The 15,422-nt window shown below is 34.1% G+C and overlaps 1 protein-coding gene across 2 annotated transcripts in view; it reads left to right on the forward strand.

Moving 5' to 3' along the window:
* LOC126371498 (uncharacterized) overlaps positions 1–15,422 on the forward strand; it is a 75,358-nt gene that overhangs the window by 32,177 nt on the left and 27,759 nt on the right. For both annotated transcript variants that reach the window (XM_050016811.1, XM_050016812.1), the window contains exon 2: positions 1,519–1,556. The gene's annotated coding sequence lies outside the window, so the exon portion shown is untranslated. The remainder of the gene's footprint in view (positions 1–1,518; positions 1,557–15,422) is intronic.

Genomic DNA, 15,422 nt, shown 5'->3' on the forward strand with positions numbered 1-15,422 from the left:
TAAGAAAAAGATATTAAAAGAAAATTCTCCTGTCGACGACAAAATTAGTTCATCGTCTTTAAACCTCGGTAAAACTTTTAATCCGGGACCTTTAGCAGATCCTCTATAAATATACTTAGCTTTGGAAATCAAGAGAATCGATTACCAACGAGTGGAATAACGTTATTAAAAACAATATACGTGTTACTAATTTAAATTAATTCGATATTATGATATTCTATGTGTTACCGACTTAAAAGTTTATAAAATCGATATTCTAATCTAAAGCTAATCGCAAAGACCATCAACCACGTCTCTAAAAGTTAGTGTACTTATTGTTAACACCAAACAATATTAATTTGGTTTATTGATTGGAAACAATAGGCCAGGCGGCTTTACGCGTTAGATTCTGCCCCGATTAATTTTGCTCAGAGGAAATCCTGGTTCATCTATCTGCTTATACGCAGCTATTTTTAAACTAACGGTTTGTTTGGTTTTTTTTTATTCTATTGTCTTCTTTGGCCATTGTATGCGTTGAAACAGGAGATAGGAAAGTTGAAAAGGAGGTATTTCGTCGTCGCGTGTAAGTCTGGATTCCGGTTAAGTTGTTGACCTAGTAATAAATTTCAAGCTTTCTATAGACATTCTTGTTAACGAAAAAATATAAAATGTTTTAGATAAAGAACATTGGAATCGATTGGAGATTTAAATAGGTTTTATGCAGCGCGAACGCAGTTTTTCTTTAACACTGATGGGTTGCTATAAGGGAAGTTACAGTCTTCAACTTAGTTACATGTATGCATGTTGTAAAAGAAAAAAAAGCTCAAATCTATTTTGTCATGAAAATACCTATATAAAGTAAACCATTTTTAAAGAATCGTCGTGACGGTTTTTATTACGTGTGAGCGAGTACCTAAATCTTTATAGTGAATAATACTTACCTATACAAGTATGTGTCAAACTAATAAAAATAATAAATACATAGTCCTAAAAACTTCATCCCTTTTCATACAGCATAAATCTGCCTACTGACGCGTTCATTGAATCTTTAAAACCAAGTCCGGTGTCTCGACTCAGACCCGTCTAAACAGATATTTATATTCATATAGATAAACGCTTATTATTGCTATGACCTTCTCTTGTTCCTCATGATCGTGTCTGCAATATGACAGGTTGTAATTTCGTTAATACAAGACCAAAGCTTTGGGACCCCAAGAGACGTGTGCCGGCAACCGATTTAAAACCATAACTCGTCACATAAAGGATTACGGTGAGGGTGAATTTTGGAAGGAAAGAAGTAAGATAAAGACCTAATCATTCTGGTCAAGTGTTCAAACAGATCTAGGTCACGAAAACCATTGCTTTCAGCCCCAGGCCTAACCATCGAACCTAAATACTAAATTATCAAACGCCGACTAATCATTGGTTGCGATACAAAAACTTCTTTTAAAATAATATTAAATTGACTGCATTTTAAATGCGGCAATGTTTTTTGTATTTTTAATAAATTGAGATAAAAAAATTGACTTTTTGTTGCAGATCTGCAGTTGCTACAGGCGGAAGGCAATAACTATACGGTAAGTGGATGATCGTTTTTCTTGCAGTTCAAATTCAAATTCAAAAATATCTTTATTCAGTAGGTAACATAGTTACACTTTGAATCGTCAATTTTACATAACGAACGTCTCATCCGCCTAAAACTACTGCATTATATTTTATACCCTCAGATTCATGCGATAAACTCACAAATCTAGTATGAATATTTTTTCAAAGTCTGTAGTTTTGTCTACACTCTTTAGTGTTAAAGTTTACAGAAAATGTTAAATATTATGTAACTTAAGACGGCATTCTAATTCCATTGCATGATTTATGAATTTATTCAATTATAAGCTAATTGCGCCAAGGTAAGGTTTATAGCCCGTAGAACAGGGAACAACTAATATAACAAATCTGATTTTCTATATTGAAATAAATATATGTTTGCAGTCAGCTACTTATGATAAGTCCATATTTCCGAACTATTCTGAAGATATCTCCCATACATAGAGCAGAGGTCCGTGTTGGGCTATGTTTGGCCGCTAGATTCAACACTAACTTTGGTCAAAAAGGTCCTTGCTGTTAGAACATGTCAATATATTCATATTTTTTTTATCAGAAAGACATACATATAGACACATACACACACCTTTTTCCCGTTAGGGTTGGGGATGCCACGAAATTCCATTTACTATGATCCTGACATACCACCTTCGCTTCTTCCACTCTTGTCAAAGTCTTCATGAATGCTCGCCGATTTAGACTACATTTGACCTGGATTTTCTTTAAAACATCCTGAATTTAATCGCAGTGCGGTGTCTTGTTGTATTATCAGCAATATGAATAAAAAATATAAGTTATACAACTAAAGAGATCGTATTATCAAACTCCGACCTACTAGAACATCTGATAACGTCAAATTGACATAACACGCTGACATTAGTGTCTTCACATCACTTTGTGTAAATGTGAAAATTTCTTATTGATTTTATAATATTTTTCGTGAATCTATTTTTGAAGAAATTATTTATTTACGTGAGGTCATGGTAAAATATCATGTGTTGTAAATTGTCTTCGGAAAAGGACGTTGGATTCGTTAGGAGCGCGTGGGACGAAATCGAAGGGTGGTCATCATGTTGAACGGATGGTTGCATCGAAGAACAGAAGAGGTTTCCGCAGAAAGTCTTCAGGTATGATCTTTAATTCGTACTTTCATTGCCCGCGACGTCAACTCCGGATCCAATTTTGCCTCGGAAACCTTCGCGGCGCGCGCACATAACCTATCAAAGTTCCATCGAAATTAATATGAAACTAATAAATACTGAATAATTTTATATAAGTAATATAGCGTTAGATACGAATATTATCCTATGAGAATCTGTACAAAATGCCTAGGTAAATCTTAGCATTGAAATTGCTCGTCTTCTTTATTGTAAATAATAACTATAATTGTAGAAATATGTACTTATTTCTTTTTACAACCACCGTAAATACCCCATTTTGGACTTTTGAAAATCGTCTTCTGACAACTTGTGGCTTCACCCATTCCGTTGTATAAATTGTGTCTTATCTCTCAAAGTTCTACGATTCAACTATCCGTGGACTAAACTCGAGAAGAAGTGTAGGTTCTAATCAAGGATTCGAAAATCATATAAATTTGGTGATCGAAAAATCTATGATATGCTCAGTGGTGAAAGAAAACATCGTGAGGAAACCTATATTCCTGAGATATGTGTTTCAAAGATAGTATTTATGATCTAACCTGTATTGCGCTGGTTTCCTCTTCGCGAGTTGAAAGGTCAGCCAGGCAGTCGCTTCGGTAAAAGACCAGACCTGTCAAATATTTAGGTTAGGTAAGCCGACCTCGTAAAAAAGGAATTACAGTATGATGATATTAGAGCGTGTTCACAAACTAGTTCATTCCCCAGTTTTGTTCACCATGTACGTCATTACGATACTAATTAGCTAGGTTGAAATATCCCGTTCGCCTGAGGTATGCTAATTGCAATGCGGTGGCGAGCTCGATGAGTCTTCTCACAGCTTTTACCACAGAAATCTGCTTCTTTAGACTGTTTTTATAAATAAACTTTCTTTTCCTTGACCAAGTAGTGAATGCCGTTCGAAGCAAATCTATTAGGCCAACAAGACTAAAGTAGAATTTAAAGTATTACTTAGTTGTCAAACTGGGATAAGCGTGTTACCAACTACTTACTAATAATCACTAAGCCACATAACGACCTCCATGGTCCATTGCTTGAGCGTCGGGCTCACGATCCGGAGGTCCCGGATTAGAATCCCGGTGGGGACATATCACAAACATCACTTTGTGATCCCTAGTTTGGTTAGGACATTACAAACTGATCACCTGATTGTCCAAAAAGTAAGATGATCCGTGCTTCGGAAGGCACGTTAAGTCGTTGGTCCCGGTTACTACTTAAGAACTACTTACTTTGTAAGCAAGTAGTCGTTACATGAGCCATGTCAGGGGCCTTTAGCGGCTCAATAATAACCCTGACACCAGGGTTGATGAGGTTGGTAATTCACTTCACAATACACACTATAGAAGAAGAAGAACTAAGACACATAACATAAGCTCACGACTTTATTTCCAATTCAAGTCAAATTCAAATTCAAATTCAAAAATATCTTTATTCAATAGGTAACATAGTTACACTTTGAACATAATTACAGTTACAGTCAGAGATACTCATTCATTGCATGATCTTCTATCGTGTGGATTGCTAACCCAATCAACCCTGGTGTCTGGTGTGGATGGATCGCATGATGAACTAAGTGCCCACGCCTCACCGAGCTTTCTGTCAAAGCAACGTGATAGGTGGTGAGCCGTATCACCGTCTAGATAATCACGAATAACTAATTTAGGAATTAAATAAAATATATATGTAGGTATACTATGTTTGTTATGGTTTGTTCGAAATAAACGTTTTTATTATTATTTTTATATAAAAATACATATTTGTGGTGATAAACAGGATAGACAGACGAAATTAAAATAAACCCTTCCAACATTTTATGTTCGCCAATAACCCGACAGAATTAAGTTGACAGCACACGTCAAACGCATATCAGCGAGTTGCCTCTTTTATTCGCCCGGGTTATTCATTCATTCACTCATTCATTTTAAAATTGACAGTTATCAATCATCCGTCCCTTTTCTAATAAAATTCTGTCATTTTATTAGGAAAGGAACGGATGATGACCAATTTCAAGTTATACCTGTGTATAACTTAAAATTTTAAGTTATACCTGTGTATAACTGTTATACCTGTGTATAACTTAAAATTGGAAGGTGTCTGCAGGAATCGGGGCCATTATCAGCTTAGATCTAAAGCATACGTCACTGCACTAGTTCACTGTTTCAGTGTTTTAATAAACACTAGTGCAGTGAAGTACGCAACGCAACACTACGCTACATTTATCTAAGGGTAACGTATGACAGCCAACTCTACGATGCATAAGGTTTATTGTCCCAGTAAAAAGAAGATCAATGGACCGCGCTCCCTTTCGAGTTTTTACCACTATAATGGCCTTTGATTTTAATTGTTGAGTTAATTACGACATAATTTGACGTCCGCACAGTAATGTTTTAATTGTACACCCTTCTCTTTTCTTTTTAGCTAATTAGGAAACCGCTGATTTAATTAATATATCATCTGGAAAGGAAATGAGTCAATTAATTTTTGATAATGATATTGAGTGTGTTTTATGGGATAAAATAAAACCTATATCTAAATAAAAGTACAGAAGTGAAGTCGTAAATTAAAAATTACTTTTTAAATGGTTTAAACATTTTGGATTTATTTTATTAACATTTAAGATAAATAGTGATGTTTCTTATTATTTCTAGGATTTATTATTATTAGGGATTATAATGCGAATAATGTAACCATCTGTTATCAAAGCATCTACAAAGCATCAACACTGAATATTACTTCTAAAATTACAGACACTGGCTTATAAGCGTTAGTGTCTCGATCGCGTGCAATCGAAGCAATATTTTTTGTAAAAAATAAAATCGTTATGGTTTCGCACAGTTCGAAATTTTAAATTCGAAAATGGGGATACAAAAAGAGGAGAGGGGCCTACGTTGCTGCCCACCCAGTCGGCGATAGCAGAGCCGCAATGTCGAACCACTGCGAGCCTTGCCGAATACCGACAATTCCTTTGCCTTACGGTTTTAAAAATCCATACGACATAACTCGCCACACGCCTCCGTGCAAACCTAAACTTAACGGAAACGCCATAAGCTTCTTTATCACTCGAAAGAGTTTCAACTAATTTCCAACCATAATGATTAAATTGTTTCGGCATGTCAGATCAAACGAAATTATGCTGTTATATCTTGTTTAATGGTACTTTTATGTTGGCTCGGTACATGCCAACATGGATACCCCCAAGTGAGATTTCTCTTTTAAAGGATTCCTTTAAAATGTTTTCTTTAATTTCGACCGAGATTTGGTTAAGCACAATTTCACTTTTCCATTTGAGGAAAAAATTGTCGTTGTTTTTCAGATAAATGAAAAAGGTATTTTATTGGTTAAGTACTTATTATTTACGATATAATAACATATATTGTATTGTCAGATATTGAGTATTCAGATTAAAATACTAGTTATTAGAGTTTAAAATATAGATAATGTTTTACCCTTAAAAATCTATAAGTATTATAAACTAAATACATAACAAAATACTCAAAAGAAAAAAGTAGAATGTAATTATGGCAAGTACTTCTAATTTGACATAAAACTCACAACTATTTACATTATAAAATTGTATTCTTTATATATTATATTGTAAATTGCGATGAATCTACCTCTGACTACCCCAATCGGGATACACGTGAGCTTATATTATGTTTTGTTGTAATTTAAATAACTACTCATTTCTTTATGTAAATAACTATTTCCTCTTTTCATTCGTGATCAAAATGGCATAACTATTGAGAAAGTGAAACTTTAGTTACCTCTGGAACTAGGTACATAATGTTAGTATGGTTAGACGACATTTTTCACATAATACACTCCAGTCTAGGATATTCCTAGATATTCTAGGTACATGCAACAATGTTGCAAATGATACCGTCTAACTTGTCTTAGGTATGTAAAGTGTATGTCTTAATATTGTGAATTAGGTAATTAGTTGGCGGTTTCATGTTTTAAGTCGTTTTGAGTATTTTAATCGCACATATTTATTTGCGAAAAATGCCGTCACTTAGACACTAGGGAGGGTCAAGCAAAAGTTATTATAATTTGATTTCGTAATAAAAAAGACTATTCACAGCTCCCTATCCATCCATCCATAGGGAAGGCCCGTGCCCCAGCAGTGGGGACGTTAATGGGCTGGTGATGATTCACATTTAAAACAAAACTTATCATTCAATAAATAATAATAACAAAATTTCGTATATTTTATTATATTACAAATAACATTTTATTACATTTTTCGTACATTTTATTACAATTAAAAAAAAAATATTACAAATAACAAAATAATAATTATAATTTCCTATATTTTATTATATTTATTTTTATATTGTGTACGTAATTCTATAAATATAATATAATGTAATATTAACATAAGTTCGAAGCAAAAACCGTTTAAAAAGTTTGAAAATGATTACGTTGCAACTTTGCACCTTAAGCGATGATTTATTGAACATTTTTTAATAGGCCCTTTAGTCATTCTAAGCTAGAACATGGTCATGGGTATATCTAATGTCCAAAGTCTATTGTTTGATCCGTCTTTACCTGCCGCGTCATGATGATGTTCATTGTGGTCTTAAGATAACGCAGATGTAATGAAGTAAGTACCTATAGCTTTTCGCCTACGATTTTATCCGTGTGCACTTCCGTTAAGTTTTCTAAAATTTCCCAATTTTCTGCACTCATACCTACAAACTCACACCCGTAATCCCTAATGGGGTGGACAGAGCCCAAAGTAATCAAAGACAACTTGCAGCCACTGTTGATACGATGTCGTAAGCTGGATTTGATGACCATGGTGATAAGGGATCAGCCCATTGGTCAAATTTCTGAAAAAAAAAAAAAAAAATTTTTTTTCTTCCCACAAGTACCTACTACAAAGTAGGTCGTTCTCAAGTTATAACGTCACCGCGGAGAAAATGGCGTGACCAAGGAAACGGGGATTATTTTTTATATAAGTTCTTTCCATCGAAAAAAGCGGAATCACTACAAAATTTTCTTTCAAAAAAACACGAGTTAATTTCAATTTTGAATTCGAATTTCGAACATTAATATTAAGAATCAAAAACTATAACCTATAACTCTTTATTCCTAGTACTTACTTGTATTTTTTTTTTCTAATAATATTGTGATGTGTTTAGTTTATTTTTGATGAGAAGTGTATACTTAATAGACTAGCCAAGGTACTTGTTGCAGTAATTCGGTTGTTAGGCCCGAACTCCACCAACGCGTAGAAGTTCTGAACTGTATTTTAAATATCCAATATAACTTCGTTATTACGTATCAATGGCGTAATTATTTTCCGCCAAATAGTTAATGCCACATGCAGTATATTTTACAATAAGTCACTTCAAAAAAATATCGAAATTATATTGCTTCTTCTTTTTAACGTGTGTGATGAGGTGGAATACCAACCTCATCAACCCTGATGTCAGGGTTATTACTGAGCCGCCAAAGGCCCCTGACATGGCTCATGTAACGACTACATACTTACATCAGTAAGTAGTAACCGGGATCAACAGCTAAAAGGTAAATAAGTACTGGCGATTAATTACATTTTTACGTGTGTGGTGCTGGTGTTCCGGCCAAGAAGTTTTTCGGCCAATTTAACCAAGTCTACAATAAGTCACGTCGAAAAAAGGTGTTGATGTGTACCAGACAAACTACTGTTACCAAAAAGTTTACTATACTTAGTTCGGTAGCGGTGCAAAGGCCCGAACTCCATCATTACAGCCTTTTTGTAGATGCATAGTCCTGTCAATTCGAGATAATCTCCGTTGCATATGTTGAGGTTGACTGGTTGAGAATATTCGTTATGTAAAGCGAAAGATATAATAGACACTTACATATGACGCAATGCGTTTAGCAAGACGACATTGGAATTCAGTGTCTACGCGTTACAATGACTCATTCGTTCTGTCTGGTTGAATCGATGTTTTAAGAAGTTGATCGGAGTCAATTGTTTTGTAACTTATTTTTCCTCTTTCTATATTTAAATTATTTTCATGAAATATAAAAAAAAATAAAAGTGAGCATAATTTTAAGCCATATTACTATTGATTATTTCAATGCTCACAAATTACCATATAAACATTATCTTAGCCTGTAGCTATTTAAAACAGCTGATTTGAATATTAATTACTTACACGTTAATTGATTACATAATAATATATCCTAGTATACACGAGTAGCATATCACGTACGCATGTTACTAGAAATCAAATACAATATTGCAAAACACGGACTTAAAGGCAAGTTCGTTCCAAATTTTCTGATCCGTGTCATTCATAACCTTTTCAATGGCAGCGAATTCACTTTGATCCGTGTCACTTATAAAATATGTGATTATATTTTTATATAGAACGCTTATATCTTGCAGTGTATTTCGTCTTGTACTTCCTTACTTCTTCGTCTTCTCTCGTGTGGATTGTAAGATCAAGGACCGCCTTCATCAGCCTTGGTGTCTGTATTTAGATACAGACACCAAGGCTGATGTCGTTAGCGACTACATACTAACTTAGTCAAACTTGCTTAACGTGCCCTCCGAAGGGAATCATCTTATTTTTGGAAGATCAGGTGATTACAGCCTGCAATCCTGGCCAAACCAGAGACAGTTTCACGAAGTGATTTGTTGTAAGACGTGTCTCCACTGAAAATAGAACTCGGCACCGCCGGATCGTGAGCTCAATGCTTAGCCACTAGACTGCCGAGGCTGTTCTTTTCTGAACTGGGAGTAAAGAAACATTAAATTCCGTCAGCTGCTTACTATCTCGGGCATGCCATAAATTTCGACTAAAGGCTGTGTGTCGACTTTAACATTATGGACATAGATAATGGCTAGGAAGGGTTTACCTGTCACCATAAGGTTCATCATTCATCATATAACCATCTTAAGACTTCGTACTAAAATTGGCTGGCTATTCTGATTTCTCTGACGTGTATGTTTCATCTTATTGCACAAATTTTGATCATAGTTAGGGCAAGTAAAAGTTCGCACTGAAAGTGAGTGAGTCATTCATTTCATGCGCGTTATTTGGTATTTTTCGATATCCGCCTTGTTAGAAACGCGCTCTCTTGACCCTGAAAAATACATTCGTCATCTGTTTTTACAGTTGAAATCATTTGCAAATATGTTAATAGTAACGACTGCTCTCAAAGAAGACATAGGGTGGTATTCAGAAACTAATCTCAGCTGACACTACACTCTATATGCACATGATCTTGAGAGCAGTCTCAAAGCTAAGATTAGTTTATTAATACCACCCTCAGTATCGACTGAATTCGATCAATCGATACTTAGTTGTGTAGCATTCTCCATTATTGTCTATCAAAGGCCAATTCTTTGACTTCCTTATAAGATCCGACGTTCGCCTTCTCTTTAACCTGTTCCATATAAGCTCTTCTTGGTCTTCCCATTTCTTTCTCAAGTAAATGTACAAAATCGCAATAAGTAGTTAAAATAACCGTGAACTTGTAGCGACAAGTCAATTATCCAAAGTTGCACCGGAAAGAGGGCGTATTGTTGACTAGCTATTTATCCAACAAACAGCCAATGATACCTCTATTCACAGATTTTGAGCAAAATTTCACGCCACTCGTTGAAGTTTGAATTGTGAAGGCTTCGCTTTGTATGACATTCGTTTATGAGACCGCTCGGTTTGATGATGGAATGTTTAAAAGGACGCAGTGTGGAGGCAATTGGAGAAGACATTTTTGACATGTAGGTACTTATAGGAGATTGGAATAAATGTGAAAAACTTATTTGGGGAAAACTCCGCAAGTTTACGGGCTTTATAGTTATGTAGTTCTATTGTCTTTATTTTCTTAAATAAATATAGATTTAAGTAACTAAAATATTACGATTGATTAAAAAATAGACGTAAAATAAATATATAAAATAAACTGAGCAAAACACATATCAAATAATATTACGCGATCAAGCGGAAGCCGTGAAAGAAAGTAACGTTTATTATAAAGGGACACCACATAACAGATAAAAAACAAAACACGGAATAACACATAACTTACAATCAAAACACGTAAGAAAAGCAACACATACTCTACTTTGAATTTAGATTATTGTTTTAACTTTGCAAATTCCCTGGCGTAAATTTTCGCAATGCTCTCTCCTCTAAACAATAACATTATACTTTTATAGGCTGCCGGTTTGCAACAATGTCCCGAAGTGAAATTTAAAGGCAGTCGCACGCTAGTTTTTGTCGCATCTTTATGGACCTCCACAGAGCGGGTTCCACTACCGTTAAAACAGAAACAAAGACCCAAAACAGACCCACTAAAATAAACCTAAAACGTTACAAAAGATCAATTTATTGCATCATATATAACGTAGTGAAAGTTAAACTTGAATTCATTGTTCTAACGCTAACGGTAAATAAAACAAATCTTCGTGACAAAGGAACCGCTCTAGTACAGAAGCGGCAGTATACAATATCCAATAAACAGTTTGCGAATTTTAATGGCCCATAAGGAATTTATATTTATGTTTTAAATAATAGCCGCGACGCGTTTTTAAATTTGCGACGAATTCGCGTTTCGGCTTCTAAGCTTTTATGATGGCGGAGGTATAAAATGTTGATTTGATAATTTGGCTACCTAAAAAGTGGAGTATAAATTCGAATGCATGACATTTTACAGTGTAAATTACATCATTTGAATTAAGTTTTATGAGTCTTTTTATGAGTTTTGTTAAATACCAATTCCTTTGTCTTATAGTAAAATGGAAGCTACAAAGTACAAAGGGGAATGATGTTGTCGTCTGTAGTACTTAGCACCAAAAAAAATAAATACATCGATATATTCATTCTGATGTTAAAGAATATTCTCAGCAGGTATCTTTACCTATTCATTCTCAACCGTATTCTTCATTGTGACACCATTTTACGACCACCGTGACTCGCCCCAAAGTTTTTTAAAGTGTGCGAACATTCTAATTTCTTTAACTTCATGAGTCACTCAGAAAAAAGTAATGAATTGAAAGGTCTCGAGACTTAGCTAATCAGCTCATTTAAGGTATTAAACGATTAACTCGAAGTTTCGTTCAATCTTTTTTGGTTTTAAAGTATTATTGTCAAGTACGGGTTTGCATCGTTTGTATTATTTTTTAACGTAACATATTTATGGATTTACTTAGGATAGCATTCAAATTGGCAGGAAGTAACGATGTGTCATAACTGGATGGAACGTGCGAATCGTTTTTTGAATTTTATTGGTAGGTACTTTTTCAGATACAAAAAAAATATAGAGTATCAAAAATAGTCCTTCAACTTTCAAGAGGCCAAATTAATATTATGAATTTATTATGATTAGTACGAAGCATAAGAGAAAGAGTAAATAAGTCGCCTCGTATCTAAACTTTCATCAACAAAGCCTGGATCAGATTTCGCGAGAATCTTGAGTAAAATTTGACAAAAGTAGTGGATATATTTAGAGCGGCGATAATACACGGGTATAAATAGCCGAGTTTTATTTAGAATGTGGCCGTGAACTTGAAAAGCAAAGTCAAGGCCATTTTCCGCTTGTAGGCCAAAGCTTTCGTCATCTGAATGTACGGACAGACCTTCTTTCATTCATTTGAAGCTTCATAGTTTGAGCTACTTGTGTTGTAACCCATTTACTGTTCTTGTTAATTTGAAACAGTCGTAACACGATTGTATTCTCGGTCAAATTCTGGTGAGGATTTAGTCGTATTCTGTTCTAATTCATCCATGCTTGGGCATCTTAACTAGTTTTGTTTTTCATACAAATTAGTAGCTGGAAAACTTAGATTAACAAACTAAAAAAATAGTTTGTAAGTTCAAGAAGTATAGTATAGTTACTAGGTACCAATTAATACTAAAAAAATGTACCCAATTGGGAACCCTCAGGCCTGTTGTCTTAAATTTTTGTATCGGGTGATAGCCCTCAGCGGTACCCATATGTCCGGCCAAGTTAACACCATCTGAGGCAAACCAAACAATAAGACAATTTGCAAATTGGACCTTCTGTACCTAAACGGTATAAGGACACTAATGTACCATTTGGAACAACCTCCATTCACAGTATCGCTATAATAGTGAATTCGACGTTATCATCATGTGGCGTAATCGAAAATACCGGTTTTCCTACATAGTAATCTTGCTGGCCGTCTAAATTGGCCTCTCATGACTTCTTAGTAATATGCTCTTGATTCTGAGATGTGACCTTCGGTGTCCTCGTTTCGTCACTATAGACGTCAGATATAAAGTGATACTTATTAGCTGAATTCATAACGTTAAAGTATGGGGTTCGGGTAACATTCTTAAGAAACATAATGACGTATTTGTCGTGACGATTTGTTAATTTCCATGAGATCACCATTATTGTGCTGTTGTTTGTACATTTGTGATGGTACGGGTCTTTTGACGCGTTTGGAGTTTGGCGAATTATGGATATCAATATTTGTAATGCATTGTAAAACGTTTTACTTATAGGAGTAGTAGCGTTTTTAAAGTGACTAACTGTATTAACTGGGTAAAAAAGCGAAGGATGAGAATCGCAGCTTGGCAATGTTGATATATTTTTAGCAGGCTGATGGTTACAATGTGAATCACTTGATATTTTGTCATTAAAATAGTACACAAACTCGCATATAGAAGTCTAACATTTACGCGTGGATCTTTATTCTTTATAACTAGATAGGTAGATAATAAAATTCTACCTACGATTAAACTACTACTTAATAAATATTACTCAAGTTTATATCTGTGAAAGAATTGTTCATATTGATTCAAAAGTATCAAAAAATCTTTACCACAAAGGTTTTTTGACTTCATAATATTGCTTAGTTGAGAAAAATCGATGTCTCAAGATCGCGAATCGCGATCTATTTGCTTTAAAGCTAATTTATTATTCAACTTTAAGCATATTTATGTAGCTTGACGATTAAATGAACAAATATATATATATTTTTTATAACTTGATAACAGTTTATTTCTACGATACATGGTTGTTATCTTATAAATAAAATGACGTTAAAGAACAGCATGTGGTGAATATTGAACGTTTAACATAGGATGTAACGATACTATGATTTTGCTGGCTTCAGTTTTAAGAATTGAAGCATGGCTAAGTCATATTTGCGTATAGACACGGCCTGGATTTTCCGTTAGCTCACTAAGAACAAGCTACAGACAAGAGTCGGCGCCAAAATATCCTTTTAAGTCAATGTCTATATTTTTGACAAGGATATGACACAGTTAGTACACGCCATTCTTTGTGCAAACCACTTTAAGTAAGGATGATGACGTATTGAGTGACGAATTCGAAAAATGTAAGGTTGGGCTATCTGATGTCAGCGATATACCACGTATTTACATGGAAAAACTGACTGGCTGACTGAAAAAGGAAATATCCATGGTGACACTGGCGTTATAGTCATAGATACATCTAAAAATAGTTTGCTTCTTGAAAAAGAAACATTGCTTGCAAGTTGTATGAATTATTGGCTCATATGTACCTTTTAGGACCCTTTTTACCACTTGCTAAACTACCTGAAGATGAGAGCCTACTAAACAGATAATTAGCTGGTAGCTGTGCTATTATCTACCAGATAAGTTTTTAACAAGCTATACGACCATTAACTTTACTGTAAGTTGAAACTATAATAATCTTCAACAACTTTTTCAGATTGTTATTTCAAATCGTCGTACTTTCCATCCATCTTCCTCGGTTATGTTATCAATTAACACCAATGTGGTTATTCTATTAATTTGACGATGCATTATTGTATTATTTCAAATATTATTATGTGCCTAAAAGCACGTGTTCGAAGCATGCGTACATGAGCAATCACATAAACATTTTGCGGTCGTATCAGATTTCTTTTTTAGGTTACTTGATCAGGTGATTATATACTGAGTATACGTGATACTAGTCAGTATAACTTAGAAATATACATTGTTGCGCAAATTTATTTATTTATTTAATGAATCATATACAGCTATGCACATTATAACATTTAGTTAAAACGTAATGAAATTAAGTAAAACAGAACTTATTTGTAAGCCATTTACAAGTGAACACAACATTCATCATAAAGAACAACATCTAATAACATATATCGTTATATTTAATTTCTGTACAAGTTGGTATAAAAAACAAAGAAAATAAACATTTATATCTTTCACGTAGCTAACACTGCAACTATTGTCTCTGAGCACTTGTTTTTGAGCTAATTTGAAGATTTTTTTAATTCTTCCTAGGATTACTATGTAAATCCAATGGACATGATCACAGGACTTTGTATCAAAAGAGGAAGCAATACTGTCTTCTGATTATCTGTGGCTTTATTGTCCATTATATTGTGGGTCCTAATATAATGATATTCTTTATTATAATCACAGCTTATTATTATATATACTATTCTAAACCATGATATAATAATAATGTAATATATTCTATATACATATATTATAGCTTCCAAGTTCCGCTGAGTTCGTCTTAAAACTTACTATAGATAAATATTTCAGTTTCTATTGTATCACAAAAGAACTGGTATGACTTGATATAAATATTTGGAACTAAATATATTTGAACTTAGTTTGTGGTTAAATAATACCAACATAGTAATGTCACTATATTTGTAGTTTGCGGTCAAGAGTTATTGCATCGAAATATAATCGTATTGCGTAATAATGAATATAGGAT

The sequence above is a fragment of the Pectinophora gossypiella genome, chromosome 12, assembly GCF_024362695.1.
Source record: "Pectinophora gossypiella chromosome 12, ilPecGoss1.1, whole genome shotgun sequence".
Taxonomy (NCBI): domain Eukaryota; kingdom Metazoa; phylum Arthropoda; class Insecta; order Lepidoptera; family Gelechiidae; genus Pectinophora; species Pectinophora gossypiella.